At 34.0% G+C, this 15,488-nt stretch overlaps 1 pseudogene; it reads left to right on the forward strand.

Annotated features, from left to right (window-relative positions):
• The first annotated feature begins 806 nt into the window (after positions 1-806).
• Positions 807-1,372, forward strand: LOC127561547 (40S ribosomal protein S10-like; annotated as a pseudogene).
• Positions 1,373-15,488: the final 14,116 nt, after the last annotated feature.

Below are 15,488 nucleotides of genomic sequence, written 5' to 3' on the forward strand. Positions count from 1 at the left end.
TAAGTGTTCTACAAATACTGAGGCAGACAGAAGTTAAATAACTTGCTTAGAGTCACATAGCTGGTGAATGTTTAAGTTTGTCAACTCAATTCTTCATAACTTTAGGCCCAATGATCTATCTATGCAGTGGTCCTCAAAGTGTAATCCAAAGAATTGTTGGGGTCTCTGAAACCTTTTCAGAGGGTCTACAAATTCAAAATTATTTTTTTTTCTAATATAGTAAATAACTATAAATATAACCCATGTGAACAAAAACTCTTTGAACAGATCCTCAATAGTTTTTTAACAAGATGAAGATACTGAGAACAAAAGTTTGAGAACCACTGATCTATTGCATCACTATCTACTCAGTCATTTAAGTTAAGCATCATTTATGTGAGGAATATTTCTTGGAGTTGCAGCAGCAGAACTAGTAAATGAAAAAGTCTAAACATTGTTGTTTTCTCCTCTTTCCTTCCTTTTCTCTCTTTTTCTTTTACCATTCAGTTCTCTGATTATAAACTCTCCAGGATTAGTTTCAAGTGTTTGGGTGTAATCTCTATTTTTTTATTCTTTTCTGTTGACTGTCATATCTCTTCATACATTCCCAATCAAGACTTGCCAATGCCTCATAATGAAAAATTTTTTTCTTGTTTTTTAGGGAAGAAGGACCAATGTTATTTCCTGGGGATGAGGAAATCAATGCTTGGTTAACTGTTTTCACTCTGATACAAAGAAGAGTTATTTAGGGTAAGCATGCTTGTGTATAGGAACTTTGCCAAATGTAGAATTGTCTTGAGAATTCAAGGCCCTTCTCTACAATGAGGATGTTAGTGGGAAAAAAAAATGTAACAATTTATACGATGTCTGAAATTATCCTGGCTTTCTATCCCAGGCTCTGTCTGGAGCAGCTTCTGTCACTGCCATAGAAATGGATATTCAAAAAGAACCAATTTTTCTATGAACTCTTTTTTTTAAGGCTTTTATGATAGTCAAAAAAGATGTCCATATGCTAAAGCACCCTGAGCTGGCAGAAGGGAATGTGCCCAGTCTCTCTGCCATGAAAGCCAAGCTGGGTGCACTGAAGCATTTCTAGTGGTACCTCACCAATGAGGGTATTCAGTATCTCTGGGATCATCTTCACCTGTCCCCTGAGATTGTGCCTGCCACTTTCCATAGGAGTTGTCCTGAGATAGGAAGACCAAAGCCTAAAGGCCTACGGGCTGAGCGACTTGTCCATTTACTCCCTTACTTGGAGTAAAGCTGAGGGAGACACAAAAAGATGAGGTTCTGCTCCCCCTAGTGCTGATGAGAAGGCCAAGCCTGGAGCTGGTTAGCAACAGAATTCTAATGTAGATCTGGATTTGGTGGTGGATATGATCAGCTTCAATAAAAATTGTAAAGATATGTTTCATATTGAATAAAATTTGGGGAAAAATTACCCTATAGTATCACTCAATGAATATAATATTCCAGTTATATTTATGATATAGTGGGAAAAGTATTGACTCAGAAGACCTGGCTCATATTGTACCTCTGATGCACTTAGGAGATGATGGTTACATTAAAATTTTCTCATTTCTAAAACAGAGGTGGGAAACTAGATGGCCTCTGGGAACTTTTGCAGGTCCAACTCTATGAGCCTGTTCTCTCTCTCTCTCTCTCTCTCTCTCTCTCTCTCTCTCTCTCTCTCTCTTTCTGTATGTGTGTATATATATATTCCCGATTCTCTTTCTGATTTTTTTTGCATATTGCCCTCTTTCATTTCCAGTCACTTTTACATATGTGTGTGTGTGTGTGTGTGTGTATCAGAGAAGACTTAATTTTGTACAACATTTTCTTTATTAAATCAGTAGATAGAGTGCTGAAACAAAACTCAACAGAAATCATCTTCATCAGTTCAAATTTGGCCTAAGATCCTTATTAGCTGTGTGATCCTGTTCATGTCAATTTCTTCATCTGTCAAATGAATAAGAGAAAGAACTAGAAAACTTCTCCATTATCTTTACCAAGAAAACCCCAAAATGAAATCACAAAGAGTTGAACACAATAAAAATTCTCTCCATTAAAGCATCCCTGCACACTTTACAATCTACACGAGTTACCAAGGCCAAAAATATCTATCCCATGGTGACCAACCTTCTGATAAGTCTATCTAAACTTAGCTGGGCTATCGTTTCAATAAAGGAAATAGAATAGAATGGTAGGATGAGGAAATGGTCTTATCAAACATGGAAATAGAATATAGTAGGATGAGGTAAGGATTTATCAAACAACATCACTGTTTAATGAATTGTATCAGAATTATTTTGGTGCTCCAAAATGTGATGTGCCAAAAAAGGCTGGAGAACTTTTGAAGCTCATTGTACAGAGAAAGGCACTCAGGATTAGAATTCGATTAACCTTGGTTCAAATTCAGAATCCTCTGCTTACTTACCTAGAGACCCTCTGCAAGTCACTTCATTTTAGTTTCTTAATCTATAAAATAAGGAGAAGAAAGGAAATGACTCTTTAAGCCCTTTCAACTCTCAATCCCCCAGGCTTGTGGTCTGTAAATAAGAGAATTTAGATGGAAAAGAATGAGATAAATGGATTTGTTGAAACAAATGCTGAGTCCTATGGGTCCTACAACTTCTTTCTAAACTTTATGCTTTCTGTGCTGATTTTTATTTGTCAGCCCCAGATGCTATGTGTGAATGAGAGGAAAAAGTGTTGCTGTGGTCTTATGTCAAAGCTGGATGTTCACTGGTTAAGAGTATTGTAGAAAGAATTTCTACTCAAATTCTCTTAAAATGAGAGGGTCTCTAAGATTCTTTTCAACTCTGATTTTCTGGGATTATGAAAGTAATGCTAGATTTTTCAGGTTGTTAGAAACTTCCCATTTTCCCACTCTGAATTATGTTTTATAATTTGTTGATGAACAGAACACTCTTGGAAATAATTATAAAAATCAATAAGAAAAGAAAAAATTGAAGGCAAAATATTCCCTTCCAGTTCAGATTGATGTTGTTGAAGGAAAGTAAAGTTTGTCAGGACAAGGGTGATCTGGAAACTCACTCCTAGGATGGGTGCCATGTTCTTTTGAGGAATTAAATTCATTTTGGCTAATTTCTTTATTAGCAGAACTGAGCAAGCATGCTTTGGGGACTTGTAAACTCCTTTCAACATGCTAACCTGATGGAATGAACTATTTGACCACATTTCTGAACTGTATTGCTATTGTATAGGAAATTTTAAAGACTTTCTCTCTAGGTATTTACTGCCAACCAGTCAGTCAACATTTATTAAATGCCTACTATACTATGTGTCAGAGGAATCTCCATCAAAACAATTGGTTCATTTTTCCAACAACAAATGTAAAAACTGACTACAGAAACAGAAAGGGCAAGACAGAGGTAGATTTTCCATTTGAAGTTCTGCTTGTACTTATAATAGTGGGAATGCTTGATGAAATGGATGAATTAAAATATCTGCAAAAGGCTTAGACATGGATAGACACAGACACATACACACATATGGCTTAGAATACCTTAAAACACTATATAAATGCTAGCTGATATATGTGAATATATACATTCAAGTGTGCATTAATACACACACACACACACCACACACATATATATATGTAGGTGTAAGATAAAACAATTTTAGGTCACAGAAACTTTTTTATTGTTTAGTTGTTTCAGTTGTGTCCAACTCTTTGTGACCACATTTGGGATTTTCTTGACAAAAATACTAAAGTGGTGTGTCATTTCCTTCTCCAGCTCACTTAAAAGATGAGGAAACTGAAGCAAAAATGCTCAAGTGATTTGCTCAGGTTCATACAGGTAGAGTCTGAGGCCAGATTTGAACACAGAAAAATGAGTCTTCCTGACTTTAGACTTAGCTATCTACTGTACACCTGTCTGCTCTCTCAGCTACTAGTGTAAATTCTTGGATTAGAGGAGTTACACTTTGCATTGTCGGAAGTAACAGTCATCTGAAAGAAAGAACAGACCCATTGAGTAGTTGAATATTGACAAGGTTGAATTTTTATTCATTCCTATAGGTTCTAGACTTTGAGGAAGAAGCATTGTACTAGAAAAATAGAAGACATGGACAAAAAGAGGCAAAAGACAGTATCCCCAGTACTTAGCACAGTATCTGGTATATATAGGTATTTAATAAATATTTATTGAATTGAATTAATTAAATAATATAGATGAATTAGAGAGTAAGAACTCTGTTTATATAGAATTATTTCTAGAAGTATAGGTCAGTCTTCATCTCACAAATATTCTAACAAATTACCTGAAATCTAGCCTATACCTAATGCATATTGGAATAAAGTCAGAAAATATATTCATTTCACAGTTTAAGAAATTAAGGTAAGAAAATATAACTCTCTCCAATGAATGTTTTTGATGGGAGACACAGGATAAGAGTTCTGAAACTAGAAGGAACTTAGGAGCCATCTAGTCCAACCCATTTATTTTGTGGATAAGGAAATGAAGGCACAAACACATCAAGTGATTAGTCAAAGATCAAACATAGACAGTAAGTGTCAGAGCCAAGATTTGAACTTAATTTGTATTAGGTAGCAAGATTAAATGCTTTTTTCATTATATCAAACTTCCTTTTCTGTAGTAGATTCTGATTATATTCATTCTCAGCATTTTCCATATATAGGACCTAATCCCAAAACCCCATGAATGTCTGGGAAGACCAGAATTTTCTGAGATGGAGAATACATATCAAATACAAGGAAGGAAATATGTGAAAAATTAAAATGAGAAGCTAGAATTGACAATGTCTGGTTGTGATAGTTTATGTATGCTGTGAGATAGCCAAATGAAATATAGATGAAAGAATTTCAAAAATTTACAGAAAACCAGCACTTTATAAATATCAACTTGTGCCACAATATCTATAAGTAGTTTTTTTTTTCTGTCACTATTGACATTCACTGTCAGTGTTTGGAATTATTATTTATTTACTTTTGTATTTTAATGACTAGGAATGAAGAGTTGTCCTGAATTCAGTTGTCCTGAAATAACTTCTTTCCAAAGTGGATAATGTGCTATTGCATGTGTGTGCTTTTTTTTTTTTTTGGTACATTTACAAAGTTGAAGCTCAGTGGTCTTAAGTGAAAAAAATAGAGTTTAGTTATTACTATGTCATATTGTATGTAGATTCTGCGTGTGGAAATCCCTCTCTGTTATGCTTTTCAAAATGGGGAAATCTTTTGCACAATTAAAAATAGAAAAAGCATAGTAATAGCCAAATTGCAAGAACCAGAGGTCATTACCTTTCTTTTTTGTTTTCAGGATTATCATATTTTAATATCCTCCCTCCTACCCCTCTCTCTCATTATATAAAGTAGGAATAAATTTATATGCCTTAAAAGCCTTTTAGGATGACCAGGAGCCAGACTTCCAGCTTGGCCAGGAAACAGCGCCTAGAGTGAGTGGCTAAAGCCCTGGCTTTCAGCACTGGTGAGTGGGTTCTTCCAAAGCAAACAACCTTCGACCCACAGTCTTAATTTTGGCCCATCAGGTCAACAGTTGTTTCACAGAACATCGGCAATTGTCTTTCTCCTTGTGTCAGGAGGCTCTTGAAACATTATACGAGGATAATTAAGTGGTGAATAAGGGTCAATGTGGACAAATAAATCAAACTGATAGTTTGAACACAGACTGATTGAGCAAAAACAAGGAATTCTGCCATGCCTGTTACTGGAGCTCTTGATGTTAACTGACTTTGTTAACATTACATCCAAAGGAAGCAAGTGGGAAAGCTTTGTGTGGAATCAAAAGCTGAGCAAAGAGACATGGGCTTTAATTGTTCAGCTTTATTTTTTAAATAAAGACATGCAGTGCATCAATTTAGCTGACTTTAATGGAGCACAAAACTGAATTCATTCTTTAGAATGCTAATTGAGTTAGAAGATTGTTTCCTTGAGCAGAAGAGAGATGCAAAAAGTACCAGTACCATAATCAGACATAAGAAACAGAGATTCAGGTTTAGAGGGTAGAAAACTAGGTAAATTCATGCATCTGGCATGAAAATCCAACGGATTAATGAATAGAAAATCACTAGTATAAATATTACAAAAAAATACTGTACAACAAGCCCACCAGATGGTGAATGTGAAAGCTTTTATGATCAGAAACCATAAAGATCAAGGTCATTAACTTATGCGAAGGATTTTGTTGGACAGAAGGGCAGCTCAGATGAAAGAAAGGAAGAAAGAGAAGAAAGAAAAAAGAAAAGAAAAAGAAAGAAGAAAGGAAGAAAGAAAAAAGAAGAAAAGGAAGAAAAAAGAAAAGGAAGGAAAGAAGGAAGAAGAAAGAAATGAAAGAAAAAAGAAAAAGAAAAATAATAAGGAAATAAAGAAAAGAAAGGAAAAAGAAATAAGAAAGAAAGGAAGGAAGGAAGGAAGGAAGGAAGGAAGGACGAACAGAAGAAAGAAAGAAAGAAAAGGAGGAGGTAGGTAGGTAGAGAGAGAGGAAGAGGGAAAGAAAAAAGAGAGAGAATACTGAAAAATACTGAAAAATACGTTCTGGCCACAAATCAAAAGTCTTCCTTAGGAAGAAAACAACTCATTTGAAAATCAAAACAAGAAAACAAACTCATGTCTTAGTAACAAGTAAGTCTGACAATTGACCATAGATTTGTTCTTCAATTACACATTTAGAGCAAAGCATTAAAACTTCTCCTGAAGATTAAAAAAAATTGGCTAATATTACATGTCTGTGATTATATGGTAGCAAATATATGATTCCTCATATAATTTTATGTGATCTAAAAGTTCATATTTACTTTTTCAATAGTCCTTTTACACCATAAAAAGAAAGTGTTAATGACTGAGAATGGAGTAGAATGAATTAAATGTATATATTTTCAAATACATTGTAGCTTTTCTTCTTGAAATTCAGCCATTAATAATATTTTCTTTCTATGGCATATAAGTTCTCAAAACACATTCTAATTTCTAAAAGTTACATACTATATTAAAATGAAAGACATTTATCTTATTGTTCTGTGATCAATAGAATTTATCTAGAATTCTAGTGTATAGAAAGTAATACTTTCAAGAATCTCATCAATAAAAGAAAATAAATCATTAACAGAAAACTAAAAAACAATCAAACAAAATTTCTTCCCTTTTGCTCATTTTCTATTTAAGGAATTGGCAAATTGGAAAAGTGGCCAATATTCACATCAGAAATTCATTAGATTATTGTCAATTGAATATCAATATAAATTGAGTTTCGTGTTTGTTTTCATAATTGCACACATGCATATATAAATCTCATATCTACTCATTTGCAGATATTCACAAACGTGTGTGCTTATTTTATTTTGCTTAGATTCATTCAAATGATATTATTTGATACTACTATGGCCTTTCAAGTTAGTTGAGATGAACTCAGAACTAAGAACTAAAAATAAATAATAACATTGGTGTTAATTACTATCATGCCCTTATTTTTTCCCCCATAAATAAAACTTCACATAATGAATCTAAGGGAATCTCTGTGCCTACATAAGTTATGAGAAAGTTGTTTTAGAAAGGTGTAATGGATTATGGTGGAAGATGAAGGGATGTCTATACCATATCCAATCAGCCTTTTTCTTAAAGGTCAGGACATTCTGTCTGGGTCCACTTGCGTTTTTGATTCTGCCGTTTCACTATTCAGAAGCACAATGTAACTGTCAGTCTCAACAACCGCTCTTGGATTCTCTGGCTCCACTGCTCAGGGGTAACATACAATATTTCACATCCACAAAACAATCCAGCGTCTGCGTAGGCAAACCATATGATTACCATGGGGAGCAATATTGACACACCCTACTGAGAGCTCTTAAGGAGTCTCTTAAAAGAGCTACCTCTAAAAAAAAGAATAAAGCTTTACTGTTTGGGGTTTGACTTGGTTGCCAGATAGCATATTCATGTTTCGTTTTTCGTGGGCTGAAGTTAAATGCAAATGTTCCTCCTTCTGCCTCATTTCAGGGATTGGAGACAGCTTTACTGCTTTGTGAACCACTGCCAGTCTCTGAGTAGGAAGGTCATAGATATTAGAAATAAGTTATCACATTAATGGCAGCATTCTTGGGTTTTCCCTAGTGTGTGTTTTGTGCATATTATTTATTTCTCTCTCTCAGATAAAACCAGACACAGATACAGATTTATAAGTGCCAAGGATCAGTTCCAGTTAACTAGGGAAAACCTAAAATTGATGAACTGTCTTCTATTACTTTCCTATCCCACAAATATAATTTGATCTGCAGGGAAGAATATAATGGGTGTGGTAATTATTCAGAGGGCTTTACTTGAATTCCTTCTTAATTGTAAGGCAATTGTTTAGACTGGAGCAATACCAATGAAGGCTTCTAAAGGAAAATTAAGTGATGCAAACAAATGTCATTTTTTTAAAAATGGGAATTTTTTTGACTGTTTACCTATGAATTAATTTCTCTTTTACTTATTTCATTGATTGGTAGATTTTCTATTTAAAATCTGCTTTAGACTAATTTTCACTCATTAATCTTTTCATTTGTCTCCTTGTTTTCCTCCCACTTTCTTGAAATTTCCTAGAATATAGAGTCTCCAATCTCTCCCTTTTGTGAATTTCTGGGCATTCACTTTCTTATTTTTTTTTGAAAATTCATCTGTGCTACTGACATCCTCCTTACATTTGTAATACTAATTGAATTTATGAAGTAAAAATTTATATTTGCTGAATTTTTTTTTTGGATTTTAATTGGTGCCTTCAAAGTTAGACAAAATCACTATTTGAATCCTGCTTAAAATCCTGCTTGTGGTTTCAATTCATCAAATATACATTGTGTGCTATATTTATGCATATGTTATTTATTTCCACCAACAGACCTTAATGAACCATTACTTTAACTGGTCCTATCACTTATGATCCTTCAACATGACTGAGTTTTCAGGCTTTTTCTCTCAGTTTATTCTCTGTTACAGTTAACTGGGTTGTGTAGTTTTATCGTGAAAGAGGAGTGTTACTAATTAAAGAAGGGTTGCTTCTAATAGAAAGTACACATGCTTATGAAATTAGAATACCTATTCTCTTATTGAAAAGAAATCATCATTAGCATAGAAAAACAGTTGAGCTGGTAGACAGAGAACTGGCTATGATGTCAGGAAGATCTGGGTTCAGGTCTCACTTTTGACACTGGTTGCATGATCCTGAGTGAATCATTTAAATTCTTGTGGCTTCCTATTATTTTCTGAGATTGGATATAAACTGATCAGTTGCTGATATGGTAGAGGAAATTTTTCATGAGGGAATCTCTACACCTGTGAAATCACAGGAAAGAAATTTCCTTTTCCTTTCCAAATCTTTGTGATCAATTAAATACAAGTGAAATTCCTTAAAAAAAAAAAAAACTGGTAACATTTTCCTTTTTAGAATTTTTTTTGAAGTTTAAAGAAAATCAACCACTCAGTGCCTTTAAAGCTTTGTTGCCTTCAGCACAGCTTTCTTTTGAAAAATTGCATACTATCATGGGTAAAATGTTCTACTGGATTCAAAATTCGTGGGAATAATAATGGAAATAATGAAGATAATAACAGCAACCTATCTCATAAAGCTATTGGGAAAATCGAATAAAATAAAGCAATGCATTTTACAAAAGTTTATGTGTTCAGTAAATAACAGCTATAATTCATATTATTTATTTTAAATTCTTTGTGTCAGAATGAAGGACTCTCCCCAAGTTTCTTAGTGCCTTTTCCACTTAATACTTTTCAGGTATTACTGATAGACATGCTTACCTTTTTATCTCTACAGTATCTCATTGAGAATTGTCTACATCATAGATTTCACAATGAAGAGAGAACTTAAAAGTTTATTTAGTCCAACACTATCATAGAGAAATCAAATGACCTGCCAAAGTTACAATGACAGTAGATAAACGAGCTTGTATTCAAACTTCAGTCTCTTGCCTCCAAATCCAGTATTTTCAATTATACTTCATCATTAATGAACATATCAAGAATATCCTGGGAAAAAAAACATGAAAAAGGAGCTGTCAAATTTTTGTAGATGATTTTCTACAGCAGACTATATTCATTCAACTATAGACAACAGTGGGGGAAAAAAAGCTTTGTCTCTAGAGTTCATATCCAGGATCTGACATTACCTCTATGATCCTGGGTAAATCACACAATCTCCGTGAGTCTTGGTTTGACTGATTAATTAACTGAATGAATGAGTAGAGCATTTATTAAGCATATACTATATGCAAATTGTTGAATCCTGGGGCTCAAAACATAAAAGTAAGACAATCCCTTTTCTTAAGAATTCACATTCTAATGGGGGAAATAATATACCTGGAAATTTGCTCATCTGTAAACTGAGAGGGTTGAAATAGAGGGCCTCTGACATCCATATTAAAAATCTAAATCCAGGATCTTATGAACTAACAGAAAGGTCTATAGTAATGATTTTCAAAGGGTGATCCTGGAAACCTTGGGATTAGTCAAGATCCTTTTAGGGGATCTCTGAAGTAAAGTATATTTTCATAATAATACTAAGATATTTTAATTTCTAGACCAGTAATCAATAGAAATAACCTATATTTTTAAAAAAGAAGCTCAATGGGAGAGTCTTTACATAATTTTTAAGAGTGTAAAGGAGTGATGAGACCAGAAGGTTTGAGAGCTATTGATCTAGAGAATAGACAATCTTATTTTTATTATTTGTCAATTATCTCCAAACAAATACTTTTGTCTTGATACAGAAAAACTCAAGTTTAAAAGCTTTCATTCCACAATGTATTTTCCACTTTCCATAATATAATATAGAATTCCTTGGAAGATACAATTAGAAATGTTACTTTGCTCAATAACCCTCTTTTTCAGACAAGACTTGAAGCAGAGAGAGTCACCCAATGTATTTTCCTCTGTCAATCTATGTGACATATGTAAAGTCTAAATGAAAGAGGCATTTACTATAGTTGGAGAAATTCTCTAAATACTTCTGATTGTTAATACTGATTGAATTCAACCTCAGAACCCTATAGGACCTCATTGTCCAATCTAAAATGCCTCAAAAGACAAAAACTTCGTAAAAGTTAGAAATATACATAAGTGAATGTGCTGCCTTCAGAGATGGTGGCTTCTCCATTTCTGATGGTCTTCAAGCAAAATCTAGATAACAAATGTCACTTGTGTTGTGGAGGAGGCTCTTATACAGCTAAAGGTTGGTTCAAATGATACTGAATTATCTGCAGAGTCTTAGAATCTCCTTGGGGAATGCACTCATTATTCAGACCACTGGATCAAGGGACAAAAATAATTCAAGTAGTTCCAAATTAATTTAAAAATGGCTGGCCCATGTCATATCTTCATGAATATTGTATTAATGTTAGTCCATTCTTTGAGAATTTTGGATTTACCTTATCACATTGCAATATTTAAGACATATCTATGAATGGATTAACTCAATGAGCAGATTTTTAGCATTCATATTCTCTTAGCAATGTTCTATGGATCAAAATAATGGAAGATTGTTTAGAACCATAATTCAGATAAATCAGAATAATAGATTTCCTAAAGGGCAATATGTGGCATTTGGAAATCAATAACAGTGTCTCATGTTCAAGAAGTTGTGCATGAAACATTATCAAAAATTTGTTAGATTGAGGGAAAATAGCAGTATGATAGGATCATAGATGAGGAGTTTGAAGGAATCTCAGTGGCTATCCAGCCCACACCTTTCATTTTACAGGTGTAGAACCTTAAACATAAAGGAGAAATGACTCACCAAAGGGAATAGAGTAGAGCCTAGATTTGAGTTTTCTTTTCCCAAATCTGTCTCTCTTCACTTCTCCAATTGCCTTGAAGCTTCCAGTGGAAGTTATTTTCCTTTGGAAAGGGAGCAGGAGGGACAAGAGAAAGGAGAGAACAGAAAGATTGTTTGAGGGAGTGGATGCAGTGATTGAGGGTCTTGAAACTCTGCTTGGGGATAATGACATGAGGATGATGGGCATGGAAAGTAGAAAAGTCCATGTTCTATTTTAGGCAAGAGAAGGCCCATTATGATTGCTTCATACTTTAGGATTTTTTTTTTTTTGGTACTTCAACATCGTTGTCAGAAGTGGCCATCAGTTCTTTAGCACCAACTTCTGTTGCAACCCTATCAGAAACAGCACTATTTTTAAATGGCAAGGAGTCCTTGGGAGTAGAAATAAAGACTTGGGAATCATCTGCAGAGATATAATTATGAGAGTAGATAATATTATCAAGTGGGAGAGTGTAGAGAGTGAAAATGTCCAAATATAGAATATTTATTTAAGGATATGAGGAGTCTGAGGAGTTAGCAAAGGACACCAAATAGTGATCTGAGAGGAAAGGGTATCAAGAAGGAGACTAGTTAACAGTTTTGGGATGCTATATGAAGTTCAAGGAGCATGAAAACAAACAAACGAAAAAAAGATCTTTTTCTTTGGCTATAAGGAGTCATTTCTAACTAATACTTAAGAGGTATTTCAACAGAGTGGTGGGAATAAAGATCTAATTGTAAGGTATTAAGGAAGGAAGGGGTGCAAAGAATCAACAAAAAGTCAGTTTAGTTAGTGCTATCTATCTATTAGTGCTCAATCAGAGATAGAGAAGAAAGATGAAATGGGAAGCTGGACAAATTTCTGACATCTCTCAACTGGATTTTTCCAGTGTAACATCATTATTGCATTTAAAATATTATATTGTGAGTTCCTATGGCATCAAAAACATTCATATGTCAATATAAAATTACAAAATATAATATGAATATATTTTTGTATTAACTGGTTCATTGTTTCCTTCTGTCATCAAAGATAATTTGAGTGTTTGCTGAAATCATTCAGGAAAGATAGAGGGAGAATCCACTGAAAGAGGGATCTCTTTTTATCCTGCTAATGCACATATTTACTTATATAAGAGTGATTTTCAGAGTCTGTGCAACATTATCTACTTATTTGTTTCTGATATAATTTACTCAGGAATATCATTCAGTGTCATGTTGGCTTCAGAGCACCACTCAGTCACACTGAATGAGAATTGATAGTTAAATTTTCAGCATGGACATTTAATAGAAATGAGACTGAAAGAGTCTATACAAATCAGTTTTTTTATTGTTTTGTTGATTGTCTAGACTTACTAAAGTGATAGAAAAATGTTAATGCTAATTAAACTTAAAAGTGTTGCTAATTTTTTTTTCTGAGAGACCTGATTGTTAAACATTTACCAACACACCCCACACTGTATCAAAAGTAGTGCCATTTTTAAATGATGAGGTTTAATGTTTTGTTCTGTTTTGCTGTTATAGTAGAAAATATGCAATTGGGTATTGTTTCCCTGAAGGTCTTTTTTTAGGCTATGAGAGCTTACAGTTTGAAAAAAAACTGGTGAATAAACACAAAAACCATAGTCTGATGCCACTTGAACAGTTTAGGGATTGGGTGGAAGAGAACTATTGTCTTTTCCTCTATGTTTTGGATTTCATTCAATCTCATTACTAAGCATTTACTATTTCACCTCCTCTTCAAAAGTAATTTTTGGGTAATGTAGATCAGATTGCATGAATTCTGAATTTCCATCTGGGCAAGTCACTTAACCTCTCAGGCCTCAATTTTCTCATCTGTAAAATAAAGTAGTTTGATTTGATGACCTCTAATTTCTCTTCCAGCTCTAAATCTATAATCCTGTGAGCTACAGAGGAGCCAGTTAGTCACAGATTTACATGCGATGGATATTATTTATGTGAAATCAGACAGTGGCTTTTAAAAGAAAAGCAAATAGAAGAAATTATTTATTATAGGAATGAGTGCTTTGTATAAAGAATTACAGAATCTCTTCTCCTAAATCAGGTACCTACAGTTCCCAAAAGGTTACAACTTCTGCTTGGGTAATAGGAATAATTTACATATTAAAAAGGCTGACACTACTAGCTTGCATCAAATGAGATAATATTTGTAAAATGCTTTGCACAGATAACGCTTGTAACCCACTATTCTTTTACCCATAATTCATTATCCTTCCATATTCTAATTGGTACATCTAACTCACAAGATATCAATAGTTATTGTATTAAATCATTCGAGGTATGGAAGAAAAGTTTGATTGCGCTTTTTCTTTAAAAGAATCACCAGAGCAGTCTTTTAGTCAGGCTTGGGACAAGATTTCAGAGACTCTGGTTTAAATCTGATTTAGATCTCTTCAGTTTTATTTGTGGATCTTTGAACAAATCACTCCCTTAAAATCATCTTCTTCATGTATAATTAGGGAGCTGGAATAGATTTCTTTAAAATTCTTTCCAACTCTAAATCTTTGCTACATGATGATATAGAGATTGCTATTTTGAAATCAAAACTAGTGAAAGGTTTGGGAAGGTTTCACATAATGATGTCCAGTATTACTTGCATTTATTTCCTGTTGTCTCTTTCTGCTCATTCTTATTGCTTGTCCATTTGGTCTATTGGTAACACCCTTAACTACCAGCCTTCTTCCCTCTGGTATGTCCTTTATCTAATTAATCTTAAACACCATTTCAAGATTAATTACACTAACACAGAATTCCTAATATCTCATTTTACTCCCCTCCATATAATTTGTGCTTCAGCTAAAGTGGGCTATATTTAGTGTCTCAGTTTCTTCATTTATAAAATGAGAGTTATGAGTAGCTGCTCCCGGAAATCCCTATGACCTATGATCATACATCTCACAAATATGATCATGATATCTTCCTCCTCTATGATTTTGGTCATATTTCTCATTTTTTCAGGAATATCTTTCTTCCCCCTCCATGCTTGGTATGCTGATTGTTAAGGCATTTGACACAGTTTCTTACTATAATGAAGCTATGAAGAGTGGACAAAGCCCTGAATTTGGACTCAGGAATGCCTGGCTTTGCATTTCACCTTAGACAATGGCACAAGATTGAATGAGACTAGCTCCATGCCCATCAAGGCTGAATTGGGAGATATAGCTGCAATAGTACCTTTAACCAGAGCAGGGAGAGCCTGGGTCCTCATCTATAGTAGAAGTAGGATAACAGGGACAGGGTAAAATTTCATGTAAAGTAATTATAGCACTGCATCTAAAGCAAAGGAGAGGACCAAGCCAATATCCAGACAACCTGGTCCTAGACCACAGCAAGAGATGATGATGATGATTAGATAAATTTTATCAAGCAACTTCTATATGTCAGACACTGTGCTAAGCACTTTACAAGCATTATTCCATTTGTTCTTCACAACAATCCTGTGAGGAAGATGTTGTTATTATCTTCATTTTATAGATGAGGAAATTATGGGAAAACAGGTTAACTAACTTGCCCAAAGTCATAAGAACAGATAATTCTTACAGAAGATTGGCCTTATTATAAACCTATTATTAATCACTGAATTCAGGATCAAGGGTTTATTCATACCATCCAAGAATATGAAAGGAGAATTTGATTTAAGTGTAAGCCACCACTCGGAAATTGAGCCTGCAAATATAGGCAAACAGAAGAAAA

Source organism: Antechinus flavipes, chromosome 4 (genome assembly GCF_016432865.1).
Source record: "Antechinus flavipes isolate AdamAnt ecotype Samford, QLD, Australia chromosome 4, AdamAnt_v2, whole genome shotgun sequence".
In the NCBI taxonomy this organism is placed as follows: Eukaryota; Metazoa; Chordata; class Mammalia; order Dasyuromorphia; family Dasyuridae; genus Antechinus; species Antechinus flavipes.